Genomic DNA, 13,417 nt, shown 5'->3' with positions numbered 1-13,417 from the left:
CTGAGCGAAACTATTCATTCATACGCTAGCTAGCGATGGCTGAGACCGCTGCTGCTCAATACAAAACATCAAAACGAAACAAGAAACTGAACGCTGAGAAGTTGTACACTCTTTTTATTTTATAAGAATCTAGTAATATAAGAATATCGAGGCTGAAATTTGTGATTTTTTAAGAATATCTTAAGAATAAACCCGAGGCTGAGAATTTGAAAAGAATATAATTTCGAGTTGAAAATTTGTAAATACAATACAATTAAATATATTTTTAGTGAAACAAAATCAGGTGTTTTCATTTCCTTCATTGTATCTCTGTGAGGAGTGCTTTGTTTAAAGCCAAACGGCCAAGTGTTATCTGACGCGACATCTTGATCTTGCTGGCTGCAACGAAAAGCGATGGAACACGTGCACTGTGATCTGGACACCAAACACTTGTAATTGATTACCCAATACTTGCTAAAACGGAAATGTCAAACGGTATTTTCTAAGAATGTTCATAAGAATATTTTCAGCCTAAAATCGGCAGAAAAATAAGAATATTCAGCCTGGGTCGGAAAAACTGTATTCTTTTAAAAAGAAAGAGTGTATTCACGTTTAGTTTTCACAAGCACTGAAAACTTGTTAAAGCCCTTCAAGACGTAAATCGTGAATATTAGAGAAAACAAAATTATCAGGGGTTTAGTGTTTGAATACTTTGTCCATGTCCATTCATTGTTTCCAGCCGGTTATACACAAATACTCAATCCCTAAATCTTGTCGATATTAAATGTTCATTTCAATTATTCATTATTCCTAGCCAGTACTCAATCTTTCTTTCAAACCGCACTTCAAGGTATAGAGAAAAGTTAAAGGTATATTGCAACTCTCGAAATAATTAAAAACGCATGCTAACTGTTCTGCAAAAGATGTTTAGCTTTCCTGATCAGTTAGTGAGTTAATACTTCCTTTACGGCGCTGGTGATTACGACCGCTAACAAGCCAAGAACTTATTTTCATTTGCTGGCTAAGGTACAGCTGATTTCAACCATATCTCAGATAACTCGAACAATACTAAAAACTCAAAATTGAGGACGCTTAAGACAGATTGAAAACGACAACCATGAAAAAATGGTCATTTTTGTAAGTTGCGCCGTCGTTAGCATAGCTCCTTTAAAACACCGACTGCTGCTTATGTTGCTTGGGGGGGGGGGGGGGGGGGGAGGAATTCGCTAACGCAACCTGCACTTGATGATGATAATAATAATAATAATAATAATAATAATAATAATAACTTTATTTAACGAGGGTAAAAACACTTTACAGTTAAAAACTGAGAAACTAGTGGCCCTCATAGCGATTTTTGCAATGTTTTTTCATGAGCCACAAAAAAAAATGTTACCACAAATAGAAATTGCCGCAAAAATACATTCCACGTGACAGTACAAATATCAGTAGTATAGGAGTTGGGGGTACGAGATCATAAAAATGTTTATAATCTCTTACATACACAACTCCTATACTACTGCACAGCACTGGATTCAAAAATGGAAATCAAAAATGGGATCAAATATGGAAACAGTGCTGGAAATCAGTGTTGGATAAATATTATATGTATTTCATATTAATTTGTTAAATTAATATGAAAATCAATTATTACATAAAATGGAAATCAAAAATAAATCTAAAACTAAATCTAACGAGCGGTCCGTACGGACAGTGTAGTGTTTGATACAAATGTGCTTCTTAGGAAAATATTAATACTCACCCCCCCCCCCCCCCCCCCTTCACCCCAACATCCAACATCTCTGGAAATTTCGGTTTATCTTCATACTTTATTTTAAAAGTTTAATTGTGAGACCCCCTCCCCCCTCTCCCATCAGAATTTCCAATGAACCTTTGTGGGGTGGGTACAAAGATTTTTTGGAATCACAATAAAATATCATTAGCAAGCACGTAAGAAAAAAATCATGGGTTGCACAGGAGTGTTAGAAGTTGTATTGTCAGTGTTCAACATAAAATGCGAACAGTTAAATACTCGTGATAATCAATCACGATCTCGCGAGGTTAGCAATGAATCGCTTCCTACCACTCGAGCTACGTAGACTCTACAAACTTTAAAATGGCCGATGAAGGGACAAATGCATCACGTGATAAATGACGCTCGCAGCAATGTATGCCCATGAGAAATCAAGTTTTCTGTTCAAAATCAAAATTCCACGAGGACAACGAAATTCTGCTCAAGTCTGCTCATCTTACGTTGCTGTAAAGGGTGAGGAACTGGAAATTCGAATTTTTCCTATGCTAAATTTTCATTCATGGAAGGAAAGACTCGAGAAAACATGAGAAAATGATCAACTCGTGACGGGATGTTGTTTTTATTATTAAGAATGCGTCACGCAGGCTATTAAATTACTCACTGGTTGTAAATTTAGAAACATTCGCTTTTGTGTTTGACAAATAAACTTTACTCGCTACTTTTGATTTGACTCTTACTGTTTTAAACATTCAATTCTTAGTTTTAGTCAAGTGCTTGCTGTGTTAACGGAATTTTTTTTCGTGGCGAAAGACAAGAAAGTCTTCCAAAACACACTTTGCTTAAATGCAAAGATTTGAATCTTGTATAATTAATTGCGTGCGACCTTTGAAAGCCCCAAAATAAATATTGTTTAAGAACAAAAAAACCGCCATGCAAAGCCCTTTGTAAGTTTAGCACGCACAGTGGAAACCGCTGCTCTCAGTACTTTAATTAAACGCTACCAAAATCGCTGTCTTTAAAATTTGGATCACCAATTGCAGGATTTATTTTTATCATCAGTACACTTCAATGCAATGCACACATGCCGACAAATAGTGGCAGCTTGCCAAACATGATATTTAACATCACGCGAAAACTTTACAGCTAAACGGTCAAATCTATTGTCTCACGGTCTGAAAACATAAGCCCCCGTCACACAGTCTAAACGGCCGGTTTAGGACTATATTGAGGATATTGCGACAAGTCCTGCTGCAAGGCAGGCGAGAAAACTCAAGCTAATAGTCCTTGTGACGAAACATTCCGCTCTCAGACGAAGGACATACTTGACATTTCTCCATGTTCAATTTGCGTGACCGATTGTCGATGTTTTAGTAAAAGAGCATGCTGCTTTTAAATTACTCGTGGTACATTAAAAAACTTTCGCTTTCATGTTTGACAAATAAACTTTACTTGCAACTCGAAGTTTTTGACATGTATTTGCAGTTTATTTTGCGGCGAAAGACAAGAAATTCTTGCAATTCATACTGGGAAACGCGAGGATTTGCATCTTGCATATAATTACATACGATCTTTTGAAAGCCGATCTTTCGAAATGAATGGCACGCTTGTTCTACTTCAGTGCGCATTAGTCCACACCTAGCGTTATCCCGGTAGCACTTTTACCTCACGCACAACCACCGCATAAGTGTAGTTAAAACACTACACTAAAAACTAGAATCAAATCCTGGAAAAAAATCCTAGAAAAATCTCTTATACCTTTTTCAAAATTTTGGATACAGTGCGTTTAAACAAGCCTTGAAATCATAACTGAAATATGAATCTGGAAAACCAAACGAAGCAGATTTTAATGAGTCCGGCACCGCAGATCGTAAGATCGAGGAGGGGGATGGGACGAATGTTAAAAAATCACAAGGCCTTGGTGGGTGAAAAAGCTTCGTAAGAAGCTTTTCGGGCCTTGTTTTATGATGTTTTTGAAATTTATTTCAAAAATCACATTATTTAAAAAATCTCTTATACTCTTTTTTAAAAATCTTGCATCTTAGTGCGTTTAAAAAAAATCTCTTATACTTAAAATTCAAAATGAAAATTCAAGCTGAGCTATTATAGTAAAAACATCTGCTGAACCCATTGTTGCTATGGTTTCATAATATTTGCTTAATTACTCTGAAATACAATAGATGAATCCTTCTTGATGATTCTACCCAAGGTCAGCTAACAGTTGGATGATTTTTCACCAACCAATCATATTCAAACAAACTTTATTATAAATTTTTTTGATAAAATTTATTTTACTCAAAAAGTTTATTCTCAGTATTGAAATCTAAGCAGTTGAAAATATGCCGAAATCAATCACAACCTTGCAAAATCAGATCAATGGATGTGAACAAGGAATTCAGGAAGCATTAGCTCTATGCGCAAGTGAAGTTGGAGATGCCGATTATAAGCTCAACTTTTCTTTGGCAGAAGTGGTAAAAAATTTACCTTTTGTTAATATTGACGAAGCCATCTCTTCAGTCGGCACAGCTTTACACATATTCCAGCAATGTGAAAGGATCTTTAATTTTGAGCAAAAGCGTCGATCATACTGTAAAGAAATTCGTCAACGAATCAAAGCTCGAGATCAAAGGGAAACAGTCAAACGCTTAACCATTCAGAACAATTTTAAGAAGAAAGTTGAGCCGATGTTTATACCCAATATGCATAATAAGAAGAAGATGGAAGAACAGAAGATGGAAGAACAGAAGATGGAAGAACCGAAAATGGATGAAGATCATGGAAAAAATGAAGAACTTGAAACATCTTAAACAATCAATGGAAATTATTGTTTGATGTTTTTATGTCCATAAGCATAGCTTGTGATACCATTATTGTGTATATATCGTTTATCATCGAAACAGCTTAGTGATATTTTATTAATCTCATAGCTTCCAAGTTGATGGCCTTGACTTCTGATGGTTTTCATAGTATGATGCATCTGTGTTTTATTGAATAAGGTCTCTTTGTAGTTTTCATGTGTGATATCTTTTTTGATAACGGATTTCTTGATTCCTTTGGCAGTCTTTCCTACTTGTAGATTGTCTTTAATATAAGAATACATTTTTGATCGCAGACCAATGAATTCTAAAATAGGAATAAAAGAAGCTTCATCTTTGAATTTACCGATGACTTTCTTGTTTGTTTTATCAAAGAATGGTGATTTTTCAGGGTAGTCACTGTTATCGAATTTCTCTTTATCATTAAAAAAGTCTTTATATACATCTTCAGCCTGAATTTCATAAGTTAAACTGTCTGTATCTGTAAATAGTAGCTTAGCTCTTTTTCCATACTTCTTTTTAATGTAGTTGTAATGAAAATCATACATTAGTGTTTTGCTTAGATCTAGGATACACATACCAACATATGCCGGTCTGTTTAGAGTAAGTGTTTCTTTTATCTTATGCACAGCTACAAGATTTTCGTTGAATATTTTATTGCTTATATATGTTGGTTTACTGGTTAGTTTTAATAGCTTTTTTGTATCAGTCACCAATCTAACGTCAACCCTCTTACGAAGATTTTCCATTGTCTTACCAAAAACTGAATTATTCATTAGTTTAAAAAAGTCTTTCTCAAAAGCATTTTTAGCATTTTTACGTTTTTCAGTATTGAAATCGATATATTGCTTCAACCATGGGAATTGAATGAACTCAAGGACTCGATGAACTTTTTTTAGCTTCATTCCAAGATCTAGATACAATTGAAGGTTTCTATAATGAAGTACATACTTCTCTTTATTGTTTAATGTTGGTATCAGTTAGCAATTTTTTTACAATAATCTGATAACATGTCTTTGGTTACTTTTAATTTTTCCGCTCCCAATGGGTAGTCATTATGAAGATCATGCAATTCATTAGGATACTCTAAATCTACTTCCAAAATCAAGCCCTTCTTACTGTTTTCTTTATACTTAGCTAAGTTTGCCTTATTAATCTGCTTTTCTGTCAACCATCTAAAACCACCTGTTGGTAAAAACTGACTCATTGCCCACCCATACAAGTTATTAGCATCAAGATACATGATATACTTTAAGGGCGCTTTTTCATCATAGTCCTTCATATATTTATTGTTTGCTTTACCATAGCGGTTAGCAATATATGATATACCTCCTCTCATACCCTTTTCAATGAATTGGTACATATCAATGTCTGTCATCAGTTCCAATTTAATATCAGTCATTTTAAGCATTGAATCCCAAGACAAGCCGGGACTGCTGAAATATTTTTCCTATCTCTTGCATTATGAAATGGCTGTCATAACCTCTTAAGTTGTGAAAAATTACTGGAATTTTTATTTTATCGGGTTCTATTCTTAATTTCAGATTGCATTCTGTATGAGCGCTCCCTCTGTATTTGCTAGTAATATGGCAATGATCTCTCACTCGTATATCATCATCATTAAACACTTTATCACAGATATGACATGCTTTTGCTTGTTTAAATTCTTCTTCATCATCTTTAGTCATCTTTAATGGTTTATTGAAATGTTTTTTCATCACTTTTTTACAATACTTAACTTCTTCCAGCATAGCTTCCATGAATTTATACACAGCCCCTTCGCCTCTGTATATCTGCACTGGTTTGGTGTATTTATCATTATAGCAACAAACAACCTTATAACCATATCCACAGTCTATATGCTTCTGGTATGCCTCTGTATACGATTTGTTATCATTAGGCTTGCAACCGGAAATCTTTTCAGTTATAGCCTCAAAATCAGCATATATCACAAATGGGACGGCTTGTTGCTTATGAAAGTTGTTGAATTTTAGTATATTATTGTCTTTATCAGGCATTTTAACTGCTTGTGTCCCATTGACTTGAATGCAATTATCTTTGTGATCGTTTAATACTCTTTCAGAACTGAAACATTGCAAACAGTGCATACAGAAGTGTTTCCTCTCTTTATGCTTTGTTTGGTTATACATGAATTTATTGAAATCCTTTATTAGAACATAATGCTTGTTTTCATTTTCAGTTATCAATAATAAATTCATCTGATTGTTATACTTTTCTTTTGATATATAGATGGGATATGGTTGTTTGTTTTCATAACCGAAAACTTTAATATTAATCTCATTTTGCTTCTCAATTTTATTGTACTGCTTTATTGCTACTGGGAATTGAACTCCATCATAATTTAGATTCTCAATGTATGATTTATCAATTTTTTTAATACGTTGAGGATATTTTTCTTGAGGATTTATGTGTCTGATATGACACCATCTAAAGCATTCATTATCTTCATTTTTCATATTTATTAATCCTTTTGAACTATTTCTGAGTTCTTGAGGTAGTTTGATATAAGAGGATGCCTTTATTGGTTCATATTTTACTATATTAATATAATGACCATCAACAGATTGTAATACCCATCCTGAGCCTTCTGATATCCATTGAGCTACGAAATTTAATATCTGTTGTTTAGATGCTTGTAGTGATTCTGCGATCTCTAGATTATTGATGATTGTTTGTGGTTTGCAATTAAAATAAGCTGTTTTATATATTGCACTATCGCCAGTCATCTTTGAAAATGTCACCTTAAGAGTTTCAGCAAATTTGAGTCCTTTCATTGCTGATAGCTCTTTTATTATGTGATTTTCTACAGCTTTTCTTGTGTTTTGAAGCTGTAATAACGGGTCTTTATTATTTTTTATACCAATTTCAAAAGACTTTGTGTAGCCTTTCATAGCTTTAGCAACTTCCTCTATCTTTGTCCTTGGTAATGGTAGTGGGGCTGGTTTTATAGTCCTTTGCACAGGAGGTGGCTGAATGATATTTTCCTCATAATCCTGCACCCTCTGTTTTACACTCTTACGAGGAGTTGGGATTGGTGGCCTAGGTTTGTAAACTCTTGGTTGGTTTGCTTTTAGTGATAATACTAGTTTTATGAGTTCAGTTTTAGATAATTTTTCTAGATCTAATTCATTCATATTAATATATGAGATATTTTTTTCCATTTTTGTGTACTATATAGAATTACCATTTCTTTAAGTCCTTTATAGTAAAAATTATTTTTGAGATTTTTTTGGTGCGTTTAAAAGATAACCAGAAATAAATATATTTTTGGTCACCTAAGGCAACAGATAACAGCAATTCATATATACTGTGCTATACAATATATAATTATATAATATTGCTTTATATGTTTTCAGCTGGTATTATGTTGTATTGGTCTTCAATAGCCTTGATAACAGTATTTTTAATATGCTTCTTGGTCCTCATGTGAGAGTGCTTTCCAGCGAGCGTGTAGTCATGTTGACATGCATCACATATCCATGATTTGTTTAGCATATATCTGGTCTTGCTTTCCTTAATAGCGTTTTGTCTGTCTTCTTCATTATCGTATTTTTTATTTCGTCCCATTATATATACTATATATTATTTCCTTAAGTGTTTTTTATAGTGCGTTTAAAACTGGAAATATCAAAATAAACGTACTATAAAAAGTGACTTAAAGAATTGTTATATAGTATAATTATATAGATGAACAAACAACTGGTTGAAACGGAAACAATCGAGATGCTGGATGATATATGGCTTATCCATAGCTTGTATCCAGGTTGGGGTGCTAATGAGTCTGGTGATATTCTTTATATTGCCAAGAGGAAAATTTTGAAACCAAAAATGACTGATTCAGGAATGGTATTTAACGTTAGCAATGGGCATGGTTTTAGGCTATATCAAGCCGATAAATTCGTTTTTGAGGTTTTTAATGATATTGAATCAGTTGATGGTGATATCATTCATATAGACGGTGATATAACCAATAACAGCTTTCTTAATTTGAAGCTTGTATAATATTAATAATTTGGTTTGCTTACACAGCTTTTATGGTATATAAATATATTCTTTATATTTATGTATAGTGCGTTTAAGTGATAGATATAAACAGATAATTATTTTCTTTATTAATATATATAGAATGAGTGATATAACATTAAATATCAAACACCCACCAGAAGCTGATCAAAGCTCGAATGATATAGCCTTCATTAATAAAATGTGGTGTATTCAGAGCATCCTTGACGCTAATATTAGTATTATTAAAATGCTATCTTCAGACCATAACAGCAGATCTGAAATATCAAATGAAGACAAAAATCATATATGTTTAGAGTGTATAGCTGAAGACCAGATTGAACATACACAACTGAAACGACGACGTGGAAGACCTCGTAAGGGTCAACATGTGTCTTCTCAGAAGCAATGTTTGTGATATAAATACATATTTATTCAGTCTATGGATAGATGCTGGAATCAGAAAGTTGGTTCGTTTTTTGGTTTTGGCTTAAGTTGACATATGCAAATCAGGGCTGGAACCCCAACGGTTTTGAAATGATTAATATTTCAAATGCTTCTTCATATGATTTTTTAGCCAATCAAAAACTTCACATTTTGCTACACAATTGTGAAATATTTTGTAAAAACATTATTCATTTTGTGAAATATTTTTGTGAAGATGCCTTACTCTGCCAAGCAGAGTCATCAAGTGATCTTTCGGCTTACGCGTCAGCAGGTATTTTAATCTGGTGTGATTTCTATTGACCAATCATATTTCAACAAGTAAAAAGTTTTTTATATATAAACTTTTTGAGTAAAATTTACTCAAAAAGTTTATTCTAAAATTTACTGCCAAACACAGCTGTGCCGTGAAGTTATGTGTGTTATATATATATAATGGTTTGTAATTCTGAAATCCACGATGAATTAAAAATTTTAAAAGAACCTATATGCCCTTTCTGCGATCAACTATTGATAGAAGGTAACAAGGATGCTGACCCATGCTGTAGTAAGCATGATATGTCAAATCAAAACGGTAATGTTTGTATTAATTGCGGTTTAGCTCATGGCTACGATTATGTTAATGAGTACATTGATTTTTATGAGAATATGTATAGAATACATCGAAAATCAGTATATCATCGGAAGTACCATATTGAGAAAATATTAAATAGTTTATGCTTTGAAAATAGGATAGTATTGACTCATGATCAGAGGAAACGAATCTATAAAGTGTTTGATATTATCGAATCCGCTATTCCTATTGTAAACAAAGGTAGAAAAAGACTTATATCAACCAAATTTGTAGCATATCAATAAAGATAGCTTCCAAACAAGTAAACAACACAGCTTCAATATGGCTGAACAACACAACACTTTATTCGCTAAGCATCCTGGGTACATATGGTGCAATAGCTTAACACAACTTCCGGTTATGTAACAGTAGTCTAAATATATTACACTGCTTCCCCCTAAAAAGAACTAGCAATGTACTTCTACTTAAGGCATAATCTACTGCTACAAGTCAAGTTTAATAACTGGTTTTCTAACCCTCTGAGATCTTCGCAAAACTAGTGGCGTGCTACTTTCAACTGTTGAAGATGCAATAGGATCCTCAGTTTCAGAGGAAGTTACACCTGGCTCGGAAATACTAACACTATCATCAGTAGCAATCTGATCACTTGACTCAGGCACCATGACCTCTGGTTCACTCACATCATCTGGTACATTATCATGTGCCTTTATCATATGATCAGTGTGGACATATCTGGTTTTGTGTCCTGTCCTAACTACATACGTTCTAGGTCCACAAACTTTAATTACAGTGCCAGGAATCCACTTATCCGTCTTAGAATTAGCCCTTGTGTTTCGTACGCGCACCCTGTCATTTCTTGTGAATGGTCTATCCCGCTTACATTTCAGATCCTTGTACATTTTCTGTTTCTCCTGTTTATCTTCAACGACCTGTGCTAGATTAGGCTTAATTAAACTTAACCTTGTTCTTAGGCGACGCTTCACCATTAACTCAGCAGGGGTAACCCCGGTTGTACTATGAGGGGTAGTGCGGTACCTGAATAGAAAATTTGCAAGTCTATGTTTCATAGACATTCCCTTTTTACCCTCAAGCACTTGTTTGACCAATGCATCCTTAACGACTCTCACGGACCTCTCTGCTGCCCCATTGGATTGAGGGTGATAGGGTGGAACTAAGGTGTGCTTGATACCATTTTTGCGCATGAACTCAGAAAATTCAGTGGATGTAAATTGTGGTCCGTTGTCAGATACCACTTCTTCGGGTAGGCCATGAGTGGCAAAAATGAGACGGAGTTCATTGACAGTCCGTTCAGTAGTTGTAGAGGTCATATGTTGCACCTCAATCCACTTATAGTGGCTATCAATTACAACAAGAAAGTAATCATTACCCTTTTGACAGAAGTCAATATGAATCCTCTGGAATGGTCTGGTTGGCCACTTCCATGGGATCAGGGGTGCACTAGGTGGGGCATTTCTAACATTTTGGCATACTGTGCAAACTCTCACTTCTTCCTCAATTTCCTGATCCATTTTTGGCGACCACATACACGTACGAGCAATTGCTTTCATACTACATATACCAGGGTGCTCCCAGTGTAGCTGCCCCAACATCTTGGTTCTAAAGATCGGTGGAATAACGACCCTAGAACCCCAAAGAACACAATCCTGTTCACAGGACAACTCATTCCTTCGGTTATGATATGGTTTCAGGGTCTCATCAGGACAACTCTCTGGCCAACCTGACATCACAAATTGATGTACTTTACTCAGTACAGGGTCCACAAGTGTTGCCTTTCCTATATCCTCTGCCGTTACTGGAAAATCATCATCAATTGCACTCACACTATAAATTGCACTCTCACTTCCTACAGTGGAATTCCCATGTGGTAACCTTGAAAGTGCATCACAATTAGCGTGGTCTTCAGATCTTTTGTACTCAATCTCATAGTCTTATGCTGAGAGTACTAGGGCCCACCTCTGCATCCGTGCTGCCGCTAGTGTTGGGATAGCAGATTTTGGACTGAGAATTGCCAACAATGGTTTGTGATCAGTAATCAAAGTAAATTTACGCCCGTATAAGAACTGATGAAATTTTTTTACACCAAAAACAATTGACAACGCTTCGCGCTCAATTTGTGCATAGTTCTTTTCACTTGAACTCAGTGTCCGAGACGCATAGGCAATTGGCCTTTCCTGGCCGTCGTCCATCACATGGCTGATGACAGCTCCGAGTCCATAACTGGACGCATCACATGCAAGTCTTAGTTCACGGTTCCCATCATAATGCACCAAAAGTGCATCGCTGGTGAGACTTTGTTTACAAGCTTCGTATGCTTGCTGACACTCTTTTGTCCATACCCACTGGACACCTTTTTTTAGGAGCTCATGTAATGGTGCTAGTGTAGTTGCTAAATCAGGTAGAAATGGGTGGTAGTATTGGACCATACCCAAAAAGGATCTTAGCTCGCTTACATTCTGTGGTACTGGTGCTTTCTTTACAGCATCCACCTTCTCTTCAACTGGATGTAGGCCTTTAGCATCTATTTTCAGGCCTAAGTAGACAACTTCTGTCTTCAGGAATTCGCACTTTGGCAATTTCAAATGAATGTTATATTTGTGCAGCCTTTCCAGGACCTCAGCTAAGATTTTGATATTTTCTTGCCAACTGACACCACCAATAAGAATGTCATCCTGCTTACAAACACATTTTTCTACCCCTTGCAAAATCATATCCATTTTAGCTTGGAAAATCTTAGGCGCTGATTTAACCCCATAGGGTAATTTGGTGTAGGAATAGAGTCCTTTGTGAGTGCTTATAGTTAGGTACTCAAGGCTTTCGTTATCAACACTTAACTGCGCATATGCATGCGATAAATCAAGTTTGCTGAAAACTTTGGATCCTGAGAGGGCAGCGTACAAGTCTTGTTGGGTAGGGAGGGGATATTGTTCATCTTCTACAGCTGAGTTGATGGTTACTTTGTAGTCCCCACAAATTCTCACTGACTTGTCAGCTTTTGGTACAACTACTATTGGGCTTGCCCAGTTTGATCTTTCAGTTTTTACTATCACCCCATGCTTCTCAAGTTTATCCAACTCCTTTTCTACTTCTTCTTTCAGTGCATAGGGGACCCTTCGTGGTTTGATAAATATGGGCTTTGCACCATCTTTCATAGTGATGTGTGCTTCCAACCCTTTCATACCCTCATAGCTCTCTTCAAATAACTCACTATGTTTAGCTAAAAGATCATCAATTTGCCTTTTGGCACTAGTTGATTCACGACTTGTTACACTGAATATTTCACCCCACTCAAGCTTCACATGTTTGAGCCAATTTCGACCCAGTAAAGTAGGCTTATTCTCATAGTTAGCTACAACCATGGGCAGTGTATACTTTTGGCCCTTGTACACGACATCACATTGCATCTCCCCACACACTGCAAGGGTTTCACCCGTATAGGTTTTCAATTCAACTTTTGATGGATAAAGTGGGTAATTACTGAATTTCTGAGTATACATACTCTTACTCATTATTGAGTAATCGGCAGCAGTATCTACCTCCATTGCACATGGTGAACCATTAATGGTTGTTTCTACAGTATAACCTTTGTTGGTAGGATTATCTGTACCAACTGCGTACAAGGAATATATACCCAACTCATCATCGTCACCACACTCTGCGTGGTTCTAACAGAGTATGAACATTACCTTTACCCTTACTAGACTGATCTACATTTTTACTTTGGCACACCGATGCAATGTGACCGATTTTCCTACATTTATAGCATGTTGCTGACTTAAACTTACACTTTGGTCCAGCATGCTTACCACCACA

General features: G+C 35.6%; 2 protein-coding genes across 2 annotated transcripts in view; both read left to right on the top strand.

Moving 5' to 3' along the window:
• LOC144635210 (uncharacterized) overlaps positions 1-13,417 on the top strand; it is a 142,854-nt gene that overhangs the window by 27,629 nt on the left and 101,808 nt on the right. The window lies entirely within an intron of this gene.
• The window catches only part of LOC144635215 (uncharacterized), a 144,632-nt gene that overhangs the window by 94,740 nt on the left and 36,475 nt on the right, over positions 1-13,417 (top strand). The gene's annotated exons all lie outside the window — the stretch shown is intronic.

The sequence above is a fragment of the Oculina patagonica genome, chromosome 13 (genome assembly GCF_052425735.1).
Source record: "Oculina patagonica isolate OP01 chromosome 13, crgOcupat, whole genome shotgun sequence".
NCBI lineage: Eukaryota > Metazoa > Cnidaria > Anthozoa > Scleractinia > Oculinidae > Oculina > Oculina patagonica.
Note: the sequence above shows the minus strand (reverse complement) of the source record. Positions and strands in the feature narration are given on the sequence as shown.